Source organism: Vanellus vanellus (assembly GCF_965231255.1).
Source record: "Vanellus vanellus genome assembly, chromosome: 24".
Classification (NCBI taxonomy): domain Eukaryota; kingdom Metazoa; phylum Chordata; class Aves; order Charadriiformes; family Charadriidae; genus Vanellus; species Vanellus vanellus.
In genome coordinates this window covers 2,677,297-2,690,235 of record NC_138929.1, presented here as the reverse complement: position 1 = coordinate 2,690,235, position 12,939 = coordinate 2,677,297, and positions in this window count along the sequence as shown.

The window sequence follows — 12,939 nt, the reverse complement described above, 5'->3', positions numbered from 1 at the left end:
TTCTCGCCTGTCATCTCGTCAGAAGTTCCTGGTCTATCGGCGCTGCGAATCCGTGTTTATCACATCTCATCCCCAAAGAAATCTCCCTCCCTTCCCCTCTCGGCCAGACGTACCCTATCTTTTCCCAAAGAGGAAGCTATTAACGTTGTAAATATGAGTCAACAGCACCTTAATTCATAATTTATTGCAGGCGGTAGGGGAGAGAGTTATTTAAGATCAAAGCACCGCGGAGGGCGAGAGCTGCAAGGCGTGGAGAGCGGAGCAGAGCAATAAAGGAGGATAACGCGGAAACCTGTGGCTTAGGCGCGGAGCGGCGCGGAGCGGCGGCAGGGCGGGCACGACGCGGCAGCAGCTTCCCCCCCCCCCCCCCCGCCTTTTTTGTTGTTGTTGTTGTTGTTTTTCCCTGGAAGGGGGTTTCAGGCAGTGTTTGCCCTGCCCGGCCCCCGCCGTCACCCCCGGGCAGCTCCCGCCGCTCCAGGGAAGCGGCTCAGACCGGAGCAAACCCGGAATCTCCCCAAATCCGCCCCGGCGCAGGCCCGCGGAGCCGCAGGGGAGGGCCCGGAGCCGGTGCCAATGATGCTGTTGCATTTATATATTTAAAAAGGGAAGCGAAGACGAGTCACGGGCAGACAAGACAAAAGGGAAGAGCTCAGTCCCTTTCCAGTCAAATAGTCAAAAGTTTGGAAACGGTGACGGTTTTCTTTGAAGTTTTCTCCTTTTTTGTGTGTGTGTTTTTTGGGGGGAGGGGAGAGGAGGGGGGAGACGAAAGAAATAAAAGGCAACAACCGCATTTCAACACTTCCCTGCGCGTAACCGTCCCAGTTGAAAAGAAAGGTTATAAATCAGAGGGGGTGGTGGAGATTTGACTCCTTATTTTTTGTAGCGTAGATATGAGGGGAGGGGTTAAGGAGAAATCCCCACTCTTTGCTATTTCGTCTCCTTTTGATGTCCGACTCGATGCGAAGTATATCAGTGCTTTATTGGCAGCGGTACCTAGAGGTCTGGAGAGAAGCCTGAAAAACTTCGGGTCAAATTCTCTCCGAGCATGTCCCGGGGAAATCAATAGGGAATGGCAATCCGCAGCCTCTGGGGCTGGAGGGGGGACAGGGACACACGGGGAGAGGGACCTTCCGCCCCCCCCCCCCCCGAGCCCCTCTCCCACCGCCCCGGGGGCTCCGGTACCACCAGCCCATCACCTGCCTCCGGGTCCAGCGCTCCAGCCGCTCGCCTCTGCCCAGCTCGGGGTGGATGGGGTGGGAGTTTTTTTCGGTGGGGAAGGTTTGCACCCCTCCGCCCCCCTTTCCCTTCCCTCCCGGTTTTTGGGAGCCGACGCCGCGCCATGGCACGCTTCGCCCTTTCACCAACATCCACATCCATATTTCCTCTCCCCGCGCTGAGGTCAGCTCCAGCAAAGCCCAGTCTAAAAATAACCTCCAGGATCTGGTTTGTTGCTACTGGTACCTCTCCCTCTCCGTGCTTTAAACGCGAGAGAACAAAATACTCCCGGGAAAAGGGCAAGATTTAATGGCAGGGTATTTACCCGGGGCTACTGGGAAGGGTGGGGGGGTAAAAGAAAGGAAGAAATCCGGTGGGCTTTGCATAACTTTTATTCCCCCCCCTCTCGTTCTCTCTCTTTCCTTTTTTCTTTCTTTTCTTCGTTTTTTCCCCTTTCCCCGAGACGAGACATATGGAATCAATTTTGAATCCTGACATTGAAGGCTGGCCAATTCCTACTGGCTCTAAAAACCAGAATCCATTTGGTTCCCTTCTCTCCAGCACCCCTTGTCACTCAGTATTATAACCGTCTTGCAACATTTTAAGTCTTTATAAAGAGAAACAGCTTTCCAGATAGATACCAAGGATTCGGGAGTGGGGGAGGTTTTTGGGGGCTTTTTTTTTTTTTTTTTAAGGGGAACGTGCGCGCAACCCCCCCCTCCCGACACCCCCATCTCATCCCTTTCCACTCGGTATCTCTCTGCAAAGGGGGCCTCATTCTTGCAATACTTTAAGCTGTTTTGGAAAAGTTTCTATTTTTCTCCACGTCAAGTGAGTTCCGTTTGAATCGAGCGAATCAAAAAAAAAAAAAAAAAATCAAAGCCGCTTTGGGGGAAAAAATAATCCAAACCGTCCGAGAAAGCTGTCAGCAAGATCCACCGGGGTGCTATAAAGTAGTTTCTTCTTCTTAATTTGCTTGCTCCAGTTGCGAACTCACACCACCCCGATCCGGCTTCGCTCCTTCTTCTTGAAGTCCTGGGTCGGACAGTATCACAGGTAAGAAGTTAAAAAAAAAATAAAATAAAAGAATGATGCAGCTCTGCCTTTCCTACCTTCTCAGCTCCGACGCTGGGAGATATAATTAATTGCTCCGAAAGCTTTGACAGGCTTCTCCCCCGGTCACCGTGAGCTATAGCTGACTTTCTCCTGGTAACAAATTAAGAGTGATGCCTCGGGAGCAGGATCGGGGAAGCTGAAGAGGAGCAAAAAAATTATATCGCAGGGTCCATAACCGAGACTGGCCGCAAACCGCTTCTTTCCAAGTGCGTGTTTATCCGCAAAGTTTGTCTGGGACACATTTGTTAAAGGTTTAGCACCTCTCTCTCGTTTGAAAAAGAAACTACAAAAGCCCATTGGAAAAGCGGGGTGTTAAACTGAAGAGTGTATGTGATGGTGATTTATGGCCCTACAAAGTTTTTTGTTTACTTGAAGCAGACCCTAATTACAAGGGCTTTAAAAAAAAAAAAAAAAAAAAAAAAAAAAAGATTTCCCAAGCTCTGTGTATGTCCATAGCGGCTTTTCCCTCCCCAGGTCTGGGTGTAGTGGCCAGATGTGACTAACAAACATCTGGTTAGTTGAACTGTTTTTCCTTTTAGCTGGCCGGTGCATTTGACCGAAATGGGTAAGACTGAGACTCTTAAACATTTGTCATAAAAGCGGTGGCTACTGAGGGAGTCCGTGTCTGAAAATATCAGGCTTTTAAAATGCTTCAAGGTTTGTTTGGGTTTGAGGGAGGGATGTCCTCGAAAATGGGTCATTTCGCTCAAATGCGGATTCTGGGATTGAAAGGAAAACGGGTGGGAGGGCGAGATTTCGCGTGGGAATATCGATGCGTTATTTTCTGTGGACTTGTGCTATTCATTTCTGGCTAAAAAAAAAAAAAAAAAAAAGAAAAAATATCCCCCCCCCTCCAGCCTCCCCCGTGAACGTCCGATGTGTATTTTAAGAGCGAGACAGGAAAATCGTTTGTACGCAGGAAAAAACCCTCCGAGAAATCGAATTAAACCTGGAAAGTTTTTCTAAATACATATATTTGTGCTCTCTGTTCTCTTTTGGTTCCTTTCCCTTTAGAGCGAGATAATAACTCAGTCCCCGGGACAAGTTGCCAGTTCTAAAAATGTCCTCATAGATTGTGAAACTGGAAAAGTTTTGACTCAGTGTCTAATATTTCCCGAGGCGAATTGGTATATTGGCAGAGAGCAGAAGCTCGGATACACAAGTGTCTGGGTTGGTTTTCTTTCTTTCTTTTTTTTTTTTTTTTTTTTTTTTTTGTGCTGAAAATTGCTTTGCATTAAATTTCCTCAGCTTCAGAATTATCTTTACTTGCCTCCAGCTAAACTTGAAATTTTTTACCAAGCGCTTGATCTGTTGGCGAATGAAATCTGAGAAGAAACCGCAGGCCCTAAGTGGCTGTAATTTAATTGATTTTATCATAAATCATCAACTTCATGAAGAACCAAAGTTTTCATTGAAGTAAATTGATATTAATGGACACTTTCTGAAATTTAACCTTATAGATCTATATGGTGGTGGCGCTCCCACTTCTGATCTTTTGGGACAGGAGATTTTTTTGGGGGGTGGTGGTGGTGTATTTTTCCACCCTCCTAGTTTTCATTTCTCCCACCCTCCCTAAAAAAAACTACTTTTTTTTTTTTTTAATGTATTTATTTTTTCCAGCGTGGGGAATCTAAACGCGGGTGTGGGGGGGGAGGAGCTGAGCTCCGCTCCTCTTTGTGCCACCGCACCAGTGGGTAGATCCAGGAGCTCCGGGAACAAGCTTTTTTGGGGGTGGATGAGCACCGAACTGTTGGTTTTCTTCGGGTTGTTCCCTTAGGCGCGTTATCCCCTCTGCCTGGGGGTTTGGTGGGCGCAGGGATGGGATATTTCTGGCAAAACCAGCGAGGTGCGTCCCGACTCGACCAGCGCCAGCACCACCAGGCTCCTAACCGCGTTAAAAAGAGAAATAGGATTTAACCCCCCCCCCCCGCCCGCTTCCATCTACGTGTCTTCTGCTGTGTTAAACATTACCGTTTCCAAAAATTTCCCGCCTAATTAAAAATTAACTAAGAGGCCGGGATGGCTGGGGGCCCTTTGATATGGTGATGAGGATGAGAGACCGACTGCCCGTACAGTAATAGAGGATTTTCGCAAAGGGTTCGGGCGTGTGGCTGTGTTTGGGGGGGTTGCGGAGATGCACTGTGCGGGGAGGATGCAGGACTCAGTGGTATCCGCACGGTTCCCTACAGACGAGAAATATTCAGTGTAAACATCCCAAAACAGAGAAATATCATTCCTTGACACCACTTCTTTCTCCCTCTCCTGAGACTTCCTCCTCAGAAACTGTTAGTCTTTATGAATTATCGGACGGAAGCAGGTAAAATGTAACTCATTTCTTCTCCCAGGTCCCTTCTCCCCCATGCCCAACTCGTTCTCCAGTGCCAGCCGGGGCCCGGATTCAGGCGAGTATCACTGAAAAAAAAAAAAAAAAACCCAAACAGAATTCCTTCCTTTTCTCACAGAAACGGCCACGGCGGTAGCGTGGGTGCCTCGTCCTCCCGGGAGGCGAAGGAAGGGCAGTGGGAGATTTGAATCCTCATTTTCTCCCTCTCTCTCTCTCTTTTTTTTTTTTTTTTTAAGGAGGAGGAGGAGGAGGGTAGGGGTTAAAATGGGAAGAAACGAGGAGACGACGTGAGCGTAGGAAGCAGAAGGAGCCGCGTCCTTGGTGCCGGGGCCAGCGGCGGCAGCCCGGGGGCGGCTCCGGGGGGCGTCCCCAGGGCCTCTGGGTGCTGCCCCGCCGCCGGGGAGGCGGAGGAACCCCTCTCCGTTTTTTCTTTTCCCCCAAACCCCTTATTTTTTTCCTTCGTTTCCGTCGTCTTTGCTGTTTGGCCGGACGCTGAGCCTTTGGAAGCGGTGGCCGCTGCGGTCGCTTTCCTCGTTAGTGTTTGTTCGCCTCCTGTGCTTTCAGGTTTAAAGATGAAAAGGAAAACTAAAAGGAAAAAAAAAAAAAAAAAGAAAGAAAAAGCAGCCCAGAAGGTCCCAAGGGCTGGGGCAGCCCCAGCTGCGGCAGGAGGGAGCGAGTGGCATCGCCTGCCCGGCTACCCGGGAAGTTTGGGAATTTGCTGATGGGGGAATTAGTGGGACTGTAAGGGGGGGGGGGGGGGGGAGACGGTCATTTACCAATTCTGTATAAAATGGGCAAAAGGTTGACGTGTCCCAGTCACGTGAGCGCATAATTCAAGCTATTATTTTGGCATTTGAAAGCGGGGGGGGGGAAGAAAAGTGGGGATGGTCACTCCCAGCCCGCCTCTGGTGAGCTGCTCCCAAAATAGCTATTAATAGCACGCTGATACCGCAAACTGCCGTCCCCTCTCAGCCCCACGCACCCCCCCATGGCCCCTCCACCCCTACCCCCACCCAGACCCCCCCACCCCGCAGCACCTCACCCCCCACTGGGGCTTTTGGCAACGGGCAGACCCACGGGAGAGGGGGGTCCCAGCCCCGGCAGGAGCCTGGGGATTGTGTGTCCGCCCGGTTGTTGTTTTGTTTTGGTTTTGGGTTTTGGTTGTGTTGGGTTTGGTTTGGGGTTTTGTGTTTTTTTTTTTTTTGAGACAGTTCCAAAGTACTTCCGCTGATTGATCATTAACCTGGTGAGTTATTGCTCTTCTAAGCAAAGGTCAGGGGGAGAAAAAGGTCTAATCTGTCAAGGCAAAACCCACTGCTCACTCAGTTTCATTTTGATTTCTTATCCGCGCTGGCTTCTGTTTGGGGTTTCAGGAGGTCCCGGACCCTCCATAACTCTCCCCTCCTCCTCGGAGCTCTCCTCTCCTCTCCCTCGGGCTCTCTGTGTGAAATGGGAAAACCGAAACTTCTTCTCTTTAGCCAAAAAAAAAAAAAAAAAAAAAAAAAAGGCCACGGGAGGGTGAGCAGCCCCGCGGGAGGACGCGGTGGGCGCTGCGCTGCTCCTCGCCCTGTCCCGGGGGACATGAGCCCGTCGGGACGAGCAGGAGCCGGGCTGGGGCTGCACCGCCTCGAAGAGAAAAATTAATGTAAACTAAATAGAGAGGGAGAAAAAAAATCAAAACAAAGAACACCGGGAGGGGGGAAAACCTCACTGCATCCCTCTTCTGCCTATACCGCGAGGGGATAAATTAAAAACAAAGAAAAACAAACGCCACCCCCCCACACCCCTCCGCCCTCCTTGCTGGAGCCGTTATTTACGCCAGCTTCTTTTTGTTTGTTTGTTTGTTGTTCTTTTCCCCTCCTCCCTCCCGCATCCACTCCAAAGAAACGCGATTTCCCCCCCCCCTCTTTTCTCCACCTCCTCTTCTCTCGGGCTGCCCACTTCTGCCCTTCCTCCCCAGGCCCGGCGTGGGAGGAACTTGCGGAGACTCAGCCTGCGTTTGCTGAGCTCACAGCCCAGAAAGGGTGGGGTTTTTTTATCTTCCCCCCCCCTCTTTACAAATCTCCGTGTGCACCTTACTGAGGGAACTGAAAACCCCCAGTTAACCGGGGAAGGCTGTGATGTAAGTGGAATATTGCCAAAGCTGTGTATTAAAGTGTGCGAGCATGTAATAATAATACTAATAAAAAATACAGCTATAGGCCGCCGACTAGAGAAGGTCACGAAGCATCCGCGGGTGATTTATGGACTCGGGGATGTTGTCACAAGCAGAGTAGGGGTGTGAGGGGAACATTTTTATTTGAGATTAATAACATCAACATACAGAACGGAAACAGGATTATTAAAGCGACTGAATGTTTCCCAAAACGAAAATATTTTTAAATGAGATTGCTTTTTCTTTCTCCCCTTCTTTCTCCCTTTCCGAGTCCTTCGTGCCAAAGTTGTGGTGATAAATCTCGGCGTGGCTTTAAAAATGTTTAAGGCTCGATACCGTTAATTCTGATACCAAATCACTGCTGTGTGAATGGTGTCCTCGTACGCCATAAAGCATCTCCATGTCCTCCCCCCCCTCTTCGTGGCGATCCTCCGATCACATTGGAGAAACACGAAAAAACGTATTCTGAATCCTTAAAGCTTTTCCGCCTTTCAGGAAAACGGCCTGGTATTTTCCCTACTGTTATCCTGTTACTGAACCCAGAGCTAATTAACAGTATGTATTTAATCTCTTAATCGCATTTAACTCTGAAATTACCACCAAAACGTAACCAAAACCCTTCCCAGTATATATATTTCTTAAATTGCATTCAGTGTACACCACCAGCCGTGGACAAACCGCCCACGGTTCAAGCCAAACCGTTTCCTTCACTAACGCGGACCCCAGAAGGGGCGAAGCGTTTCCCTCGCCGGGGGGTTTCCACGGGGGAAGGTGGAAGGAGACGCCGAGGAGACAGGGGATCGCATCAGATTTACAGAAATCAACCTGGTGTCCACCGCTTCTGATGGGAATATTGGGTTATCAGTGGCTGGAGACGGGGGCAATCCCTGGATATGCTGTGGTTACTTGGATGGGAGATAATCTCAGAGGAAATGCCGGGGCTTTTGTTCCTTAGAGCCTGTCTTCTCCCCATTTCCACCCAAAGGTTTCTCTCTGTGATGAATTCCCTTGTCCACGCTTTTCTGACCGAAGTTTCATACTTTCCCCCCCTCCTTTTTTTTCCCCTCCCAGTTCTTCTCCTTTCTCAAAGTCCACCGCTGCCTCCTGTTTGCTGGACCAGACATCCGAGAATTGGTGAGTTTTGCTGAATATCCTACCTGGTCCCCTGTCTGTGTGTGTCCGTGTCCCTCTGCATCAGGCTTGGAAGCCATTCCTTCTCTAAAGTCACCCAACGTGACATCCCCCCCCTCCTCCACCAACCCCAGAATAAGCACGGCTGCCCTGGATTTCAGCTGAGTATTTTCATTTTGCTACTGGCTTGTCTTTAAACTTCGTGATTTATGGCCGTAACTTTGAGGGAGTGTTTTAAATGGAAGATATTTCCTGTACTCCCTTTGAAGGGAAACCCAGTCAGATTGCAACATTTGCTGCTGATTTCGTGACGAGTGCGAGGGGGTCGCATTTTAAAGAAAAATAAGCTGCAACCAAAGCAAAGATGGCAATATACAGGGAGCCTAAAAAAACCCCTGCTTACAGGAGCTCAACATATAAACATGCAACGACCTTCTGAACGGGGTTTTTTGGGTTGGTTTTTTTTTTTTTTTTTTTTTTTTTTTTTTTCTGCTGCCGGTTAAGGTTAAAACAAAATTTTGCACTTCAGAGGAGTTACTTGCAGAATCCGAGGTACTCCTGATTGCCCGGGTACTCCAAATAAGTCACTGGAGATCCATAGTTAGAAATCTACAGGGTACTTCACCAACAGTCTTTAAAAGAATAGTCCACGACTCTCTTTCCTCTTTCCTTCCCTGGAATTTCAACGCCGGGGCTCCAAAATAGGAACTATCTCGTCGCAGAAGATTTATGTTGCAGCAGTTCATAAAAAGTCAGACGGGGGAGGGGGGGGAGAGGCAGTGATGGTGTCCCCTGGTCGAAATCCTCACGTCTGGGATCGGAACGCTGCAGCCAGAACAATAGCTGGAAACACCGTAGTCCTTCGGATAAGACTTTATCCATCACCTAGAAAACCTTGGCTATCCAATCCAGAGTAAGTCCTCTCAAAAGTCAAATGTTTACTTGGACACCCTTCTTTTTCTTTCCAGAGTTATCAGCCTTAAGGTGCACACACACACACCCATACACAAAAAGGGGCCATGCAAACCCCCCGACGGGTCATACCTTCCCAGCGAAGTCCAAAGAGCCTTTGTGCTCCCTCTTTTTCTCGCTTTGCTAAACGTAAATTCCCCCCCCGTCAGCACTTAACCCAAAGGAACGAGCGCCTGAATTAAAGGAGGGAAGATAATCGCGATGTGAAACAAAAGTAGCACTTTAAAAAAAAAAAAAGAAAGAACAAGAAAAAAGTGCAGACACCTAAATTCCTTGCTCTGCCTTCCTCCCACTCGCCAGCCCCTCCTCGTCACGGACTTTCCCCAAAACGCATCTTGGCGAGTTTCTGCTTTGGCAGCCGTGTGGGAGCGGGGAAAGGCATAAATCTCCCGTGGCGACAGCGGCAGCGCCTCGCATAGCAATAACGGCGTTATTAATAATAGCTATAATAATCATCTTTATTGTTCAACACCTCGCTGCCTTGGCCTCCCCTCGGGGGTGATTTGCGCCCTGAACAGCCCCTGCCCCCCCCCCCCAAACCACACACCCGCTCCCCGGCGGAGGCCGAGGGGCGAGAGGAGCCCCCAGACATTGGGACGCACAAACTTTACGCCGAAGTTACGCGGGGCTGCGGAGTTACATCAACACAAGAGATTCCTCCCCCCCTCCACTGTCCCCTCCACCCTCGCAAACACCGGGACCGGCGGCTCCCGTCCCCCCGCGTCCCCCCCGGGCCCCAGAAAAGTGGGTGTCATGGGGGGGGGGGTGTCCGCGAGGAGCCAGAGGCAGTCGAAGGGTCGGGGGAGGAGAAGCATCAGCTATTGAAAGAGCGGCGATTGCCGCCGCGGAAGGGGAGGGGGGAGACTATGACTATGTTGAAACGGTTTATTAGCATAAATTGACACCTAATTGTTAAACACGTGAATCAAAGGCAAGCTTTGCTATCTTTCTGCCTAGGCCTCTGTCCACCACGTCTGCAATTAGCATAATTTTTCACTAGTGACGCTGTTTGGGAGGCTCGGTGGCTTTGCCCGGCAATCCAAACCAAATCTTTATTTTTAAAAATCTCCCCCCCCCCCCCCCCCCCCCCCCCCGCTTTATTCCCCCCTCGCCCACCCTCCCCTAGCCTGGATTCTTTTCGTTATTATTTTAATCCCAGCCAAGCATTGCATAGTTAAAGGGGGGGGGGGGGGGGGGGTTGTGTTCAGCTTTTCTTTCTTTCTTTTTTTTTTTTTTTTTCCTTCTCCTTTCCCTTCTTCCCCTTTGCTGTGGTAAAGCAGAGGCCATTGTTATCAGTGAGCAGCGCGTACCAGTCTATAGGGCAACTAGAATCTCAGGGTTTGTCCATTCAAAGCCCTCAGCTTTTCTGCACATCTTGGAAGCTGGAAAGCATCTTGATTTTTTTTTTTTTTTTCCTGCCCTCTTCCCAAACGGAGACAGAGAGACAATTTGAGCTGCCGTAACCGAAAGCTCCACTGGCTGAGCCCCCTCCCCCTCTGTTTTGGCTTTTTTTTTTTTATATATATACATATATACATGCATATGCTGGATTTTTTTCCTCGCTCTCGTATATTCCTTTAACGTTTTTAAAGGAAGGGGGTCATTCCTTGCTTATTGATTGCGTGGATGCTGGATGTGAAAATATATTATGTCTGCCTGTGCTTTGCTCGTCAGAGACTAAGGTAAGCCGGACTCAAATAGGCTATCACTTTGTGAATGGCGGAGTATATGTCCCAATGATTTATGACCATATGACTCCAATCTCGGTTCAAGAAGAGTTCACAAGCTTTAAGCTTCCTTCCACGCAGAGACTCTTTTGCAGCCCTCATCCAGGGCCCTTTTTTTCCCCCCCTTGCTTTACAACTGGGGAGTTCTGGTTGGGGTGAAGCTCGGTTGTGGGGGAGGGAAGAGGGAAATTTTAGGAATGTGTCTCTATTTTCCAGGCATATCCACCGCAAGGCAGTCGCTGGGATTTGAGCTCTTTCTGAGCAGCCGACCTATTGTTAGGGCATGTTTAGAATATTTATTATTAATAATAATTTAAATTAAAAGCAGGGCTATGCCTGGTTTCGCTGGCTCTGGGAAATATACCTTAGGAGGGGGCGGGGGGAGGGGAAAGGCGCTGCTCTTCTTCATAAACACCGTCAGGTTGTGAATTTAGGATTTCCAACATGGAGGGGAATGGCTGTCCAGGAGAATACCTCTGCCTTAGATTTCTTTTATCTTTTTCCCCCGATCGTCTTTTTTTTTTGTTTGTTTGTTGTTGTGGGTTTTTTTTTTTTCCCCTGAGCATCCTTCTCCCCGCAGCCCTTTCCTTCTCGCACCCTCCCCCGATTTTTTTTTTTTTAATGTTTTTTAAGTGTTTCTGAATCCTTGCACTGCGAAGTTGCAGGCAAAGAGTTTGTGGTTAAATGTTACCGCTCGCAAAGTGAAACTTGGAGCGTGATGAAACACCCAGCGCGGATCCTGCCGGGGTTTAATTGGAACAGGAGATAATCGAATATTTATTATTCTGCCTGAGATTTTTTTTTTTTTTTAAACAATTCCTTGGAGTAAATAATTAGGATTGCGGCCGTCCTCGGCGAAGATAAATGAGCGGCATTTGTGAGGCGCTGAGAGATGAGGTACAAAGCAAATCTTCTGTGGAAGCCACAAGCGAGCGAGCTTTTGGGCGAAGGGGACTGTAAATTTATTTTATGGACGTTAAAAAAAAAATCGTCGCTGTTATTTTTAGCTGCTTTAGCTGAGCCTCTCCGCTCGGTTCTGGTTTGGGTTTGTTTTGCCTTTTTTTTTTTTTTAAGAAACCTATGCCAGACAGGAAGGCCTTGGAGAAATTCCCACCTCTGCCCTCGTAGATATTTTCAGCAAACCTATTCATAATAAAGGCGCTACTGTTTGTTAATTAATTCACAGCTTCTCGGCTCGGGTAGTGGAGTCTACTTTTTAATAAGACATATTTATCATGGCAAGGAAACCAAATGAAAATAACTCCCAGCAAGGATATCATCCTCTCTGTAGACAATAATACATCTCCGTGGAAGATACAATACAGATTTGGGAATGCATAAAGGATTTAATCAGTGTAAAAAAGCGAAGCAGTCCCTTCGTGGACACGTTGTCTGAGGCAGTGTTAGAAGTGTACGGAGGTTTCATATGACATGACATAAGAACACAGCAGTCAGGGAAGGGGAAAAAAAGATGTTATTTATTGTCGAGCTGTGGCTTCTGTTAAACCCCGGTACTTAGAAATATCGCATTAGACTTTATCTCCACAGAGTTTATTTTATTTTATTTTAGAGAATGAAAGAGCCCAGATAAAATTAAATATACAATAGATACAATTAAATATACAATGGATATCAATTTCAAAACAAAATGCACAGTGGCTCCTCGCAAACTCTGAGTTGCAGAGAGAAGTCACTGCCTTTTTAAAAGATGTTTGCTGCTTGATTGATCCTCACACATCAGATTATTTTCAGGTCAAGATAGTTTTCATATTTCTAAGGGTATTTCTACTCTGTCTTTACAGTAGAGAAAGTTTATGTTTTGAGAAAAGAAAGAGATAAAGAGAAATAAAAGGCCAGAGAGGGAAAGAAAAAAAAAAAAAAAGGAAGGTTTCATTTTGTAATTTGAGGTTTTGGGTTGGGTTTTTAGATGCTTTGAGCTTGGATTGAGGGAGGGAGGAACGATGAAAAATCAAAGGGTAGAAAGTTAAGAGCAAATGGCCTGGTGACGTGTTTGTTTTCCAAGGAAAAAAAACAACAGCAATTAAACTGGTTTTGGAATCCCATCTTGCCAATGGTAGTTCCAGATTCAAGACCGATGAGTACAAAGCAGTGCAGGCAATGAAGGGATATGTTTTCTAAATACAATCTGTGCTACCAGAGAGAGAGACTAACAAACAGCCCAAAGGAAACACATTCTTGAATTCATGCCCCTGCTTAAATCTGCTTAAAATATTTGCACTGAATTCCAAAGACATTGTGTAAACAGCAAATTGAGCCAA